Raw genomic sequence first — 12,370 nt, forward strand, 5'->3', positions numbered from 1 at the left:
GTAGAGTGAAGCAATCGTGTAGGAGACTGGCACCGCGTCAGCAGGTAGCTAACTGAACAAAGACCTTCGAGTCCACTAATTTTCCTTCAAAGATGTTTATAGCATTCTATAAACGTAGCTTTGAAAATGTTTTTGAACTTTATGCGGAAACTTTATTTTACTTATGACGTGATGCCTACTCATTCCTTGATGTGTCGTTTTAAAATTCATTGCATTCCTCCTTGCCCTGGCATCTCTGGTGCTCTCGGCTGCCTTGGCCTTGGAAGGCTTTGATGCCACACCCCACTGGTGATTTTCATTGCTTCAATAAATGTGATTTCCAGGTCTTTAGTGGCCTGGCCACACAGACACTTGTATGACCCCTTCTGCGCTGTCACCCAGGAGATGCTCATCAGAAACACAGTCAGATTAAGATAGCAAGAAGCACCTCAAGTGGTGTCCCCAAAATGCCAGAGAGGAGTGAATGACCTTTGCTGCCCAGACTCCTAAATTACTTACTACATCTATGCAATGCCCCCTGCACTCCCCAGTGTCCCTCTACTCCTCTCCCCTAGCGCTCTAGGCTCTTGGCTTCACCTTCTTATCTTCCTTAGGGGTCTTTTCTTTCACAACACAAGCAACATTCTAACACGCCGTCCAGTTCGTCTACTGTGGCTCGAATGTCTCTCTCTTTCCACTGCCACATGTTTAATGCAGGCCCAGACCTCGGCTGACTTTGTACAGCAGGGAAGGCACTCAATGTGTGCTTGTCACACAAAAGAATAAGCACTGAGTGATGGGTACTTTGTGAATACCCCGCCGACTACAATCTTTCCCTTGCTTGCTCTTCTCCTCATCAAAGTGCAATGCTTTGGTTAATCTTTTTTTTAACCAGGGATCAAAATTGGGACCTTGCGCTTGCCTTGCAGACGCTTATGCTGCTTAGCTAGCCCCCAGCCCACTTTGGTGAATTTTTAAATTAGACTTTCTCCTTGTCATTTTTTCCTCTTTTTTTCCCTTGCTCTCCATTCCTCACTGCCAATAACTTTTCTTTAACCTCCAGACATTCATTTACTGCGCCCACCCTAATGCATGTTATCACACTGCCCTGTTTCAGTATGCGCCGTGTTCTCTCTTGGTTACTCTTTCCTCCTACATAAACCCATTCTACTACTTATGTTACTGTTTAGGTAACCATTAAGAAGTTCACGGCCTCAACAGTTTTTGAGAAGACGGTCTCTCTTCCGACTCTTTACCATGATGGTCTATCTTTGTGAGTATGGTACTGTCTTCTCAAAGATTTTTTTTTTCTTTTTTGGTCTTTTTGAGACAGGGTCTCACTATGCAGTTCAGGCTGGACTGCAGCTCATGTTGTAGTCCAGGCTGGTTTCAAACTTGTACTGGCCCTCCTGCCTCAGCCTCCCGAGCCCTGGGATTACAGGCATGCGCCACCACACCAGCTCCTTCAAAGGTGACATATTCAGCTAGCCCTCTGCCTCGCTCAGACTCTAAGAGAATTGTAATTAGTCTCATCATCTCTCAGAATTGAAGAATCTTGCTGAGGACTAGGACACTATCTGGGTGCTTGGCGATATAGAAGTGGAAGGTGATGATCTGTTCCAATGAACGAAAACCAAGCCGTAACGATTGCGACTCTCCAGCTTCGAACTCTATTCCTTGAGCGGTGATTCACGAGCTCCTCTCATTCCTCCTTCTGCTCAGGAAGCAGAACCAGAGAATAGCAATGTCCAGCGTATTTCACTGGTGCCAGGGAAGGCCTTCTGCGGACAGCATCTTACTCTATGGATAGCCACTCTCTGAGGCGGGCATTTTTCAGGTGCAGCACTTGAGATCTGTAAGTTGAAGAACTTTATGCAAAACCCTCAAACAGCAAGAAATAAAGCAGATTATAACTCTAGCCAATGAAGCACTGGAGGCCACGTTTCCAGCCACCACTGACACCTTGCTCTCCTCCTATATCTTCTTCCCTGAGCTTTTCACATTTATCTCCCATCCCCCAACGCCAAAATTAAAGACAAGTAAGTAACCAATTTGACAAAGAGATAGAGGTAACTAATCAAGATAACAGATACTTTTCTCCTAGGTACAGTGTCGTATGTGCAAGGCTTGAGATGTAGCCCATAGTTAGCAAGATTACAGAAGAGTTAGCCAATCTGAGTTTATTTTTATGGGGGGAGTTGGTTTTCCTGAGAGGTGAGGAACTGTATAGTCTATTAATGTTGAGAATGACATTCTTCAAAAGTGGAATGACTTCTACAGACGTCAAAGGATCGGAATGTGGCTCTACAAGGTGACATTCATTTGCAGTGTAGGGGATAAAAGAGATGAGATGACATTCTCCTTGCCAAGTGTATGTGTTATGAACTTCAAATGTCCCTCCCCTCTTTCACAACTCCCGAGATATTTAAGAAACTCACATATGTATAAGGGAACTCCTTAGTACAAGAACTAAGCCAACCAACCTGCTTGAGGGCGTGAGGGAGAAGTGCACTTTGCAGTGACCCTGGCCTTTTCCTTCATTCTTCCTTGAGACTGCATGACCTAGACCATCCTGTCATCTCTAACTAGTGTCACCTCCCACTATAATTTCAACAGCAGAGAAGGGGACAAGGTTGACAGTAGACAAAAATCAGTCATTTTAGATGAAAAGGTTTGGAAGGTAATCAGGGGTCCTATCATCGGCATTATACAACTTGTAACTTCCTCGTAGTAGCCAAGTTCTCACTCACTTTTCTATCCCCTACTTGAGCCTTTAAACTGTTTACAAACCCAGGAAGTACTAACAATGGGTAATCTGAATAACGTAACAGGAGCCGCACAGGAAGTAAAAGACACTGAAGAGGCAGGTTCACCAGGACAGCAACAAGGGCAACGTGGTGACGCAGGCTCTGGCCGGTCCTTTGAACTGCACAGGTCTGTCTTGAATCTGCAAGCCAGGAAGAATATTGGCTTCACAGGGTTATATTGCATTTTAAATCTAATCATGCTTCTAATAATTGTTTAAACTCCAAAGTGCTGCAGAAGTATGAAGCACCAGAATGGTCTCTGCCCTCGCAGCGCAGGCAGAGAGCCTGGCAGAATGTTTTAGGCCTGGCATCACTGCGCAGTGTCTACTGCAGCAGCGGTTCTCTTTCTTTCACATTGTACAGCCATCACCACTATCAAATTCTATATAACATGCTCATCACCCCAAAGAAGCAGACATCCAGTAAAGTCACTTACTATTCACAGCTCACATCCATTGTTTGTCTCCATACGCTTCCTATTTTATGCATTGTATTTTCTTTTCAAAGCCCAAAAATATAATTAAGTAATAGACACAGTCCTAAGGACTTTCAATGAGGTTTCTTCTTTGTTTTTGTTAGTATATCTTTGGTGCGCAGTAAACGCATTCATTGCGGGGAACTGCCCACACACACCTCACCTTCTTTTTCTTTTTTTCTTTTTTTTGGTGGAACCGGGGATTGAACTCAGGTCCTTGGGCTTGCCAGGGAAGCGCTTATTCCACTGAGCTATCTCCCCGGCCCCACACCTCACCTTCTTTTCTTCCTCCCACATCCCCCTGGATAGAATTTCTGTACACAATACAGGGACAAAGTGCTGCACAACAAGATACTGCAACAGATTTGAGGAGACCCGTACTTGGAAATAAGGATCAGGGAAGGGGAAGAAGCAGCTTTGGGCGAGGCTGAAGTTATCCAAGAACAGAGCTAGGTGAGTTAGAATCCCCATGCATGTGATGCCCTGGAGAACACAGACAAGAGCTGGCTCTGAAGAGAAGGGATAGATTTTGAAGAGAACAGAAACACCTGCTCACAGACAGTGCGAAAGTCTGTACAACACTCAGCTGGATTATGTGGATCCTACCCGGAACACAGCCGGACGATATTCCGATACGTCCCCTCCCTCCCGTCCGTCCCATCATGTCCTGTCACATTCCTTCTCAATGACTTGGTCTGATTCTTTCTAGATGCTCCTCACTGTTTCAAAGTGAAATGGTTTGGACTTGCTCTTACCCACTGGCATCTTCAGATGTGTAAGAACTATAATAGCTACCAGGGATGAATGAGACAAAAATTATATGGAGAGAATATTCTGGACCAAATCGCAGACTAAAACTGTAAAAGAGTGAGATAAACAATCAGTCTGGTTTTCTGCAATCTTTCCTAGCAGAAGTGGAAAATTTGGGTTTTTATTGTTGATTTTATTATGGGAAACTCAAGTGGAGACATGAAGTAAGAGCTGTAGTAGCTGCCTTCATGGCTTTACCAGGGTTAACCTCGGTTCTCTAAGGCTTTCACTTATGGCCAATAAGCCTGGTATCTACATACAGATATGCATTACAAATATTACTCGTGTCTATTTGCACAGCACACGGATAGCTTTCTTTGGGTTTCACAATAACCGATGTTACTTTTTAAGTACCCATTTCACAGAAGTAAAGATGCTCCGCAGGACAGCAACTTCTTCCAGACCATCTACGCAACACAAGGAGCTGGAGCCGTACCCCAGGGCAGAGCCCGCCCACACCCTGCATGCTCTGTGTAGGTCCAGGACCCTGTTCCAGGGGCGGCCCAGGAGCCCCGCCTTGTGCTTGAAGCCCTACTGGTGTCCCTCCGCGTCTGGCCAGCCGCCTCGCCCCTCATTTCTCCATCATTCCACCTCTCTTCCCCTGCTTGACCTTCCTGCGCACTTGCTCCGTTTTCTTAGCCCCACCCAAGAGCAACGCTACAAAATCACTTGCTGGTCCTTTGTTTAGGAGATCTACACAGGCTGAGAGCACCCAAGGTGATCCAAAGTCTGCTTGTTTATGGTCACCAAACAACGATAAAAGAAACAGACAAAAATTGGCGACACACATAGGTGACTGTTGTCACCTGAGACTGGACTTTTAGTAGGCAAACAGATTTTTAATTGTAATTTAATTTTCTTAAAGAGCAGGTGTTTGAAGCACACCTGGCATCTCCTTGTGCAATAGTACAGTCCAGTTGTCAGAAGAAAAGCCCAGCTGCTCTGTGAGAAATCCTTCAGGCTTCTAGGGGCTGAGTGCACCAGGCAGCGAGGCTACAAACCTCACAAATGACTACAGTTGCAGGCTGTCAATGTCAGACAAGCTACCACAGGAGAAAGCACTCCTAAGACTGAAACTTGCCAGTGGAAATTCTTCTTCTGTTTATAACTTAAAAGCAAACCAGTTCTACCTCTGTTGGCTTCTCTTTTGAAATAAAGCATTTGATGCTTAAGCTATATTTTGCTTTTGTATTTTTCCTCTGAAAAATAAGAACAGAGGGTCAGGGACATAGCTCAGCAGCACAAGTGCCTGCCTGGCTAGCACAAGATCCTGAGTTCAGTTCCTGATGTCAAAACAACAACAACAAATAAGAACAGAAAGTGGAAAAATAAAAAGTGCATTCGAGACTTCCTTTGTTTACTCTGACCACCCCTGGTCCTACACGCGGCTACTAGGCACATAGTGTGACTGGTACGACTGAGACTGCCGCGGCCAGGACAGATGCGGGCTGGGGTGAGCCCTGGCTACTGCTGAGCCAATCCGTGTGGACGGGCCTGGTGGGAAGGACCCTGCACAGGCAGGCTACGGCCGTTGAGGCTCAGCGGCACAGGGTGCCCACGGGATGCAGAGTGTGCAGGAAGACGCTGTGCGCGGACGGAATTTAAATACTTTCTTCCCTACTGAAATCTAGCTACGGAGGACAGGCTGCATTTGGTCCAACAGGAACCAGTCTCCACCCTGCCCTCTCCACGGGCCAGGTCTCAGAAGGTTTTGTAAACCAGGGTGCTGGGGGGAAGTCTGGGCCCCAGTCTGAGAACATCTGCAGGTCTTAGGAATGTCAAGCGAAGGAATCATTGCGTTCACATATTAGAGCACCTTCCTGAGTGCAGGAACAGGGAACTGGAGCAGGACAAAAGCTGATGGGGGAAACAAGGCAGCTGCAGGGATCTGGAAAAATGCTAAAAACCTGTCTCAATGCTTCCACATGGGATTAAACACTCTCCATTTCAAAATCTTTCATAGCATTCTTATGTGCAGAATAGGATCTAAAGTACCAAGCACATTAAAGCACCTGCAAGCAGGAGCAGGGGCCGCGGGTTGTCCCCTGGGCCTGCCCTGCCGGCCCTGCCCCCAGGGTGCACTGAGACGGCAATTGAGCCAGTGGTGGTGGGCACCAGTAATCCCAGCTCTTGGGAGTCTGTCAAAGGCGGATCCCTACGAGTCTGATCTAGTAGTGAGACTCTGAACACTCTGTAGACTCTGTCCCTAAAATACAAAAATAAAAATAAAAATAAATAAAAAATAAAGCACTATGCTCAGCACTCAGAGCTCCTCAGCCGAGCCCACTCCCTTTTCTAGTTCCTCTCCTGCTGCCTTCCTTTACGTACTTGCCCGATCAGTAGGAGCTCTACAAAGTGGCGTGTGTGGCCTTTCAGCTTAGGAAAGCTGCTTGCCCTCTTAGGACTACCCCGTTATTCCCCCAGCAGTGCTGTTCGTTCTCTTGTGCAACGCAGTGATGTTCTCTGAGACCAGGGAGGGGTGCTACTCACTCGCACTCCCCCACAGCTGGCTGAGCACAGGATGCGCACTTCAACCCTAACAGCAGTACTTGGAGTTTTGTTTTGTTTTGTTTTGTTTTGTTTTGTTTTGTTTTGTTTTTGCGGAACTGGTGATTGAACTCAGGCCCTTGCGCTTGCCAGGCAAGTGTTTATTCTACTGAGCCATCTCCCTGGGCCCCTTGGCCTTTTTAATATTCTTTTGGTCCAGAAACCAAAAGAAGACTGATGCACATAATTAATACTGTACATATGACATAAGTAATTTCCTTAATATAAAAATATTCTCCCATTTTATTTACACCAATAATCTAAAAAGTAAAAATGGCAAAGGAAATAAATACACTTGTTCTATTTTTGACTCATCAGATTGTAAGAACGAAAGAGTTCTCAAGTACGCAGCGGGACTGAAGCGGTCAGGAAAGAAACACTCACTACTCTATGGACGGACACGCGGACGCGCTTCTCCTCAGAGGGTAAATCATTTGTAAGCACAGACAAAATTTCAACTGCACAAACCTTTAACCTTAGGATTTCTCTCTTAGAAATTTACATTTCTGTTTGTTTTTTTCTTTTTTAATGCAGGGCAAAGACCCAGGTTCAATGATAATTTTGCAGCTGTATTTCAGAAGCCCCATCAATAGATTTTTCTCAGTAATGATACACTTTTAGTGAACAAATGGAAAATGCAATTCCTGACAGAAATGGAGTGAATCTATAACCACTGGTTTAAAATATATATATATATATATGGAGAGAGAGAGAGAGAGAGAGAGAGAGAGAGAGAGAGAGATACATATTCCAAACTACATCAGTAAGAGAAGAAAACAAAGTGCTACAGCCACATAGCTCATGGGCTATGATGCTCCTTCGGAGAAAGCAAATATGCACTCATATGCATGGAAGATCTTGAAAGCGCTTGACACCAAGAGCTACACGGGCACACCTACTCTTCACTGCCTGCCTTCTACCTTGGTGTGGTTTGTGTCTAGTTGTCCCCCCAAAGCCTCACCTAAGTCATGGGGCAGATGCAGCTCAAGGAGCAGAGAGTGGCCTGAGGGGCGGAGCTAGAGGGCCGGGACCGAAATCAAGGGATGGGGCTAGAGAGGCAGGAACCATGAAACTGACCCGCCGCCCCGCTACCCTTCAAGCTAGCGGACTCTCTCGAAGATGTGGAAAGGGTCATCCTGGCCACGGCAGCGCCCCAGCCTCTCCTCCAGACCCTGTAGAGCGGGGGCAGCATCTTGAAACTCCCAGTATCTATAAGCTAAACAAACCTTTCCTTCCCCCATTTTGCATGTCGGGTATTTGTCCCAGCAACAAGAGAAGAGTAACTAAGACAGAATTTGGTACCAGGGGAGTGGGGTCATTGCTGCAGCTAAATCTGACCATGTGGATTACCAGCTTTTGGGAATGGCTTATGGGAAGAGGCAGGAAACATTTGGAGATGTTGCCTACAAGGGAAGCACTGGAATAGCTTTGGCTGATCTGTAGGAGAGATTCCAGTCAGAGCTCAGACCAGAATACTGATAGAAAACCTGTCTGTAAAACCAGGCCTGGGAAAAAGGACTACACTGGTTATTGGATTCCAGATCATGTGTGTTTTGGCTTGGCAGAAAGTTTGTCTGAATTTTGCCCGTGTCCAGAGCCTTTGCCTGAGACTGACGTTAAACATGGAGGACTGATTAATCTTTCAAATGAAATCCCACAGCAGTCAAATATTGGGGCAGTGGCCTGGTTATTGTTGGGGGCTCTTAGATTTATGTTGAGAATGAAAAGCAAAAAGCCCAGCAGAATGATCTAAAATGTTGTGAGTTTGGCCAAAAAGGAAGTGCCAGGAAGGCTGTGGACTGCAAAGATAGAACTGAGAGGATCTCCACCGCGCAGGAGGAATAGGCGAGTGGAAAAGGTGTCCTGAGGGTGTCACAGGAAGTGGCAGGTTCTCACCCTCTGCAGCCTCAGAATCACAAGGGGAGAGACGTTGCTTTGAGGAGAAATCTGCAGATCCCCATTCTCCAGAATGGAGGCAGCAGCCACACCAGGTTCCAAAATGGAGGCAGCGGCCACACCACGTTCTAGAATGGAAGTGGCGTCCACATCAGACTTCAGAAAGGCACCAGCACAGAGAATTTGTTCCTCAGAATCAGGGTCAGAGTGCTCAGTGATCCAGGCACTCCACTCCTACAGCCGAGAGAGAGGAAAGCCTGGCTACTGCTCCAGCTGGCGGCAGCCCTTGGCAGCATCCACGTGGCCCTGGTTTTAGGCGCATGCAGAATGCACGTGTTCTGAGGCTAAGAAGGCTTCCACCTCGATTTCAGAAGGTCTGGGAGGCCAAGCAGTGTGCCGCTGAGAGGGCAGTGTGTGAAGCTGTGAGAAGCCTATTCAGTGGAAACACAAGAAATTTGGAAAAGCCAGGAACGTGGATCATCCAAGGGAAACTGCGAAGAGAGAGCAAGGCCAGCCTAAGAGAAACGCCACGGGACCTATTGACAAGAGTACCACAGGGGTGGAGCCATGTGGAGCTCACAAGTTGCCACAGATTGCCTTGGATGTTCCACATGGAACTACAGAACTTAATGTTTGCCCTGCTGGATTGTGGACTCGTTTTAGCCCCAGTGGTTTGTATCCTCCTGTGTATACCTTTTGGAATGGCAATGTTTATCCTGTGCCTTTGAATGTTGGATGTATTTAACTTTTCATTTGTACAGGGGCTCACAGCTGAGTTTGCCTTGGATCTTGGAGGAGACTTGGGACTTGGACTTTTCAGCAATGCCGCAACTGTTGGGACTTTGGCAACTCTTAGGGATGGACTAAAATGCCTTTTACAAGAAGGGATGTACATGAGACTTCGGGGGTCCAGGGTCAGAATGTTATGGTTTGTGTCTAGTTATCCTCCCCCAAAGCCTCACGTCAGTCATGGGGCAGATGTATGTAGCTCAGGGAGCCATGAGTGGTTTGAGGAGAGGGGCTAGAGGGACATGAGCCATTAAACCCACAGCCTGTGCTGCCCCGCTAGCCAGCAGGCTCCTTGGCGATGTGCAGAGGGTCAACCTGGACACGGCAGCACCCCTGCCTCTCCTCCAGGCCCTGTAGAGCAGGGGCAGGGTCTTGAAACCTCCAGCAACTGAGCTAAACAAGCCTTTCCTCCCCTCATTTTGGCTGTCGGGTATTTGTTCCAGTAATGACAGAAGAGTAACTGAGACGCTCACATACTGTTCACTGTCTGCCTTCGACATTGTTCAAACCTGCACATTTTTTCAATTTTAAAAGCCACCAACTCCTCACACATTTACATTTGTGGATCATCTATACATACTAGATTCAGGCCAGACAATGTGAGTATAAGCAGGAATAATACTGTTTATGTCTTCTGGGAACTTATAAATAAATACAGTGATTAGCAAAGGGCTTGCCTTCACACTACAGACACAGTGCCCCTCGCGCTGAGAATCTGTAATGAGATGCGTCCCACAAGGGATGGCCATGAACGTGGAGAGACAACTCATACGTGTTTGCTATCTGACAGTGACTAACAAGGACTTGCCCAATGCCAAAATTTCTCACAGCACCCACTAACATCCCAACACACTAATTTAGCGAGTTAATTAGCTTTACTTCTCCCAAAGCAGAATTCTGGGTAGAGAAGTAACAACAATCATAAATTTAACACTAGTGATAAATAAAACTCTTGAGACTCTTCCTTCAAAGGTAGTATAATCAGATCTTGAACAATCAGGCTATAAGAGCATACTACAATTATCAAGGGCAGTACCAAGGAGCTAACTAGGAATTAGAGACAATTGTGAAAACGAACTTAGAATGGAACAGTTTTCCCTGGGTGAAGCTATTACACATACATATGTCAAGAGTTTGCTCATCAAAAATCTCAAAACAAATAGTTTGTCATTAAAGCACTTCATAGAAAACATACATAAAAACCAATCATCAAAGAGGTATGCCATGGCCACAGTCATAGTACCCAAGATACTGGAGTGCTGGGATAGGGGTAAACATAAAATATGGGTCAATGGAATTGAAAGTAACGAAAAACACTCTCATACGTACAACCGACTTGTAACAAAGGTATCAAAACAATTCAGTAGGGGAAAGAATAGCCTTTTTCAATTGACAGTGCTGCAATAACTGGAAAGACAAATCTAAAAAATTAACTCACAATGATCAGAGACCCAAGCCGGAGAGATAAAACTCATAAAACTCTCTTAAGAAAAGAGGTATAAACTTTTGTGCCCCAACATTAGGTAATACTTTCTTAGAAATGGAACAAAGGAAGCAAAAGAAAAAATGAAACTAGTAACTCATTCTGAAGAAATTATGCCTTCAACTTAAAAGGTTAATACTGTTTAGCTTCATATTCACCAAAATTAACTTCTGGGCCAAAAAGTATACCATGAAGTGAAAGCACATCTGACAGAATGGGAGAAAATATTTGCAGATCATAGATCTCCTATTTTGTATTTGTTATGCATAAGAAAATTTCAACTCAATAAATAAGATGACCCATTTAAAATGAGCAGAGACCCTGAACAGACATTTCTCAGAAAATTGCACAAAAAGTCAATACACCCATTAAAAGATGCTCCACATAGGGCAGGGCTTTTCAATCTTACGTTTACTTAGCTGTAAAGAACTTCATATGAACTACCATTGCAAAGTTGGATAATATAGTAAATATTTTTTGCACAGGATAGTTGTCAAGTTGGTGATGCCTGTCCATTATCCATTTATGTATTAATACAATTACAATAAAATTTCTAAAAGAACTTAAAAAAATAAAAATAAAATAAAAAATGGTCAACACCACCATCAGCCATCAGGGAGGTGCAAAGCAAAGCCACCAGCATGGCTGTCACCCCAGGGAGACTAACAAGCACTCCTAAGGACCCAGCACACTGGCACTCTGATGTGCTGCTGGAGGATCACTAGGTAACAGGCTACTTCAGAAAAATGTCCGAACCTCAAAAATTTAAAGCTATCACATGATCCAGCCATTCAACCTCATAGCTACATGTCCAGGAAGCAATGACTACACACACAGGGAATCACTGGTGGTAAGGCAGCACCCACGCCTGCATCGGAAGTGCTTAGCAAAAGAAGCAAAAGTAGTATAAAAATAAATAAATGGAAGGTACGAGCTCCATCAGGACAAACAGCTATACAGTGAGTGCTCGTACTGAAACACACATTCAAGGGAATGATGCTAAAATTCTGAACTCTTTCTGAAATGTTTTTCACACAAGTATGTAGTAATTCTCTTCAGATCCTATTTTAATCCACCATCTTACAGTAATTAATACAAAAGAATGGGCCAGGATATACCTCAGTGGCCCAGTGCCTACCTGGCAAATATGAGTTCAATTCCCAATACCAAAAAACCAAACCAAAAAATACAGAAGAATTTTTCTAATTTTTTTTTTATTCAAATAGAATCACATTCAACAATCAGCAACTGAAATGAACAGACATTTCTCAGAAAGGAAAATGGCCAATACATACATGAAGTATTCAGCAGTGCTGGTCATTAGAGAAATGCAAATTAAAACAACCCTGAGATTCTCTCTTACTCCAGAAAGAATGAATATCAAGAAAGCAATGAATGAAACGTCAACAAGGCTGCAGAGGAAAGGAAACTTTCTGTTGTTGGTGAGAATGTAAACTAGTAGCATTATAGAAATCATTAGGAACAGGCCTCAGACAACACAGAAACTCCACTTACCCCAGCCAGAGCCTTCCAGTTATCTTCCCAAGAATTAAAGACAGATTGCAGTACTGCACACGCCCGAGC

This window comes from Octodon degus, unplaced genomic scaffold, assembly GCF_000260255.1.
Source record: "Octodon degus isolate 3935 unplaced genomic scaffold, OctDeg1.0 scaffold00054, whole genome shotgun sequence".
NCBI classification, from domain to species: domain Eukaryota; kingdom Metazoa; phylum Chordata; class Mammalia; order Rodentia; family Octodontidae; genus Octodon; species Octodon degus.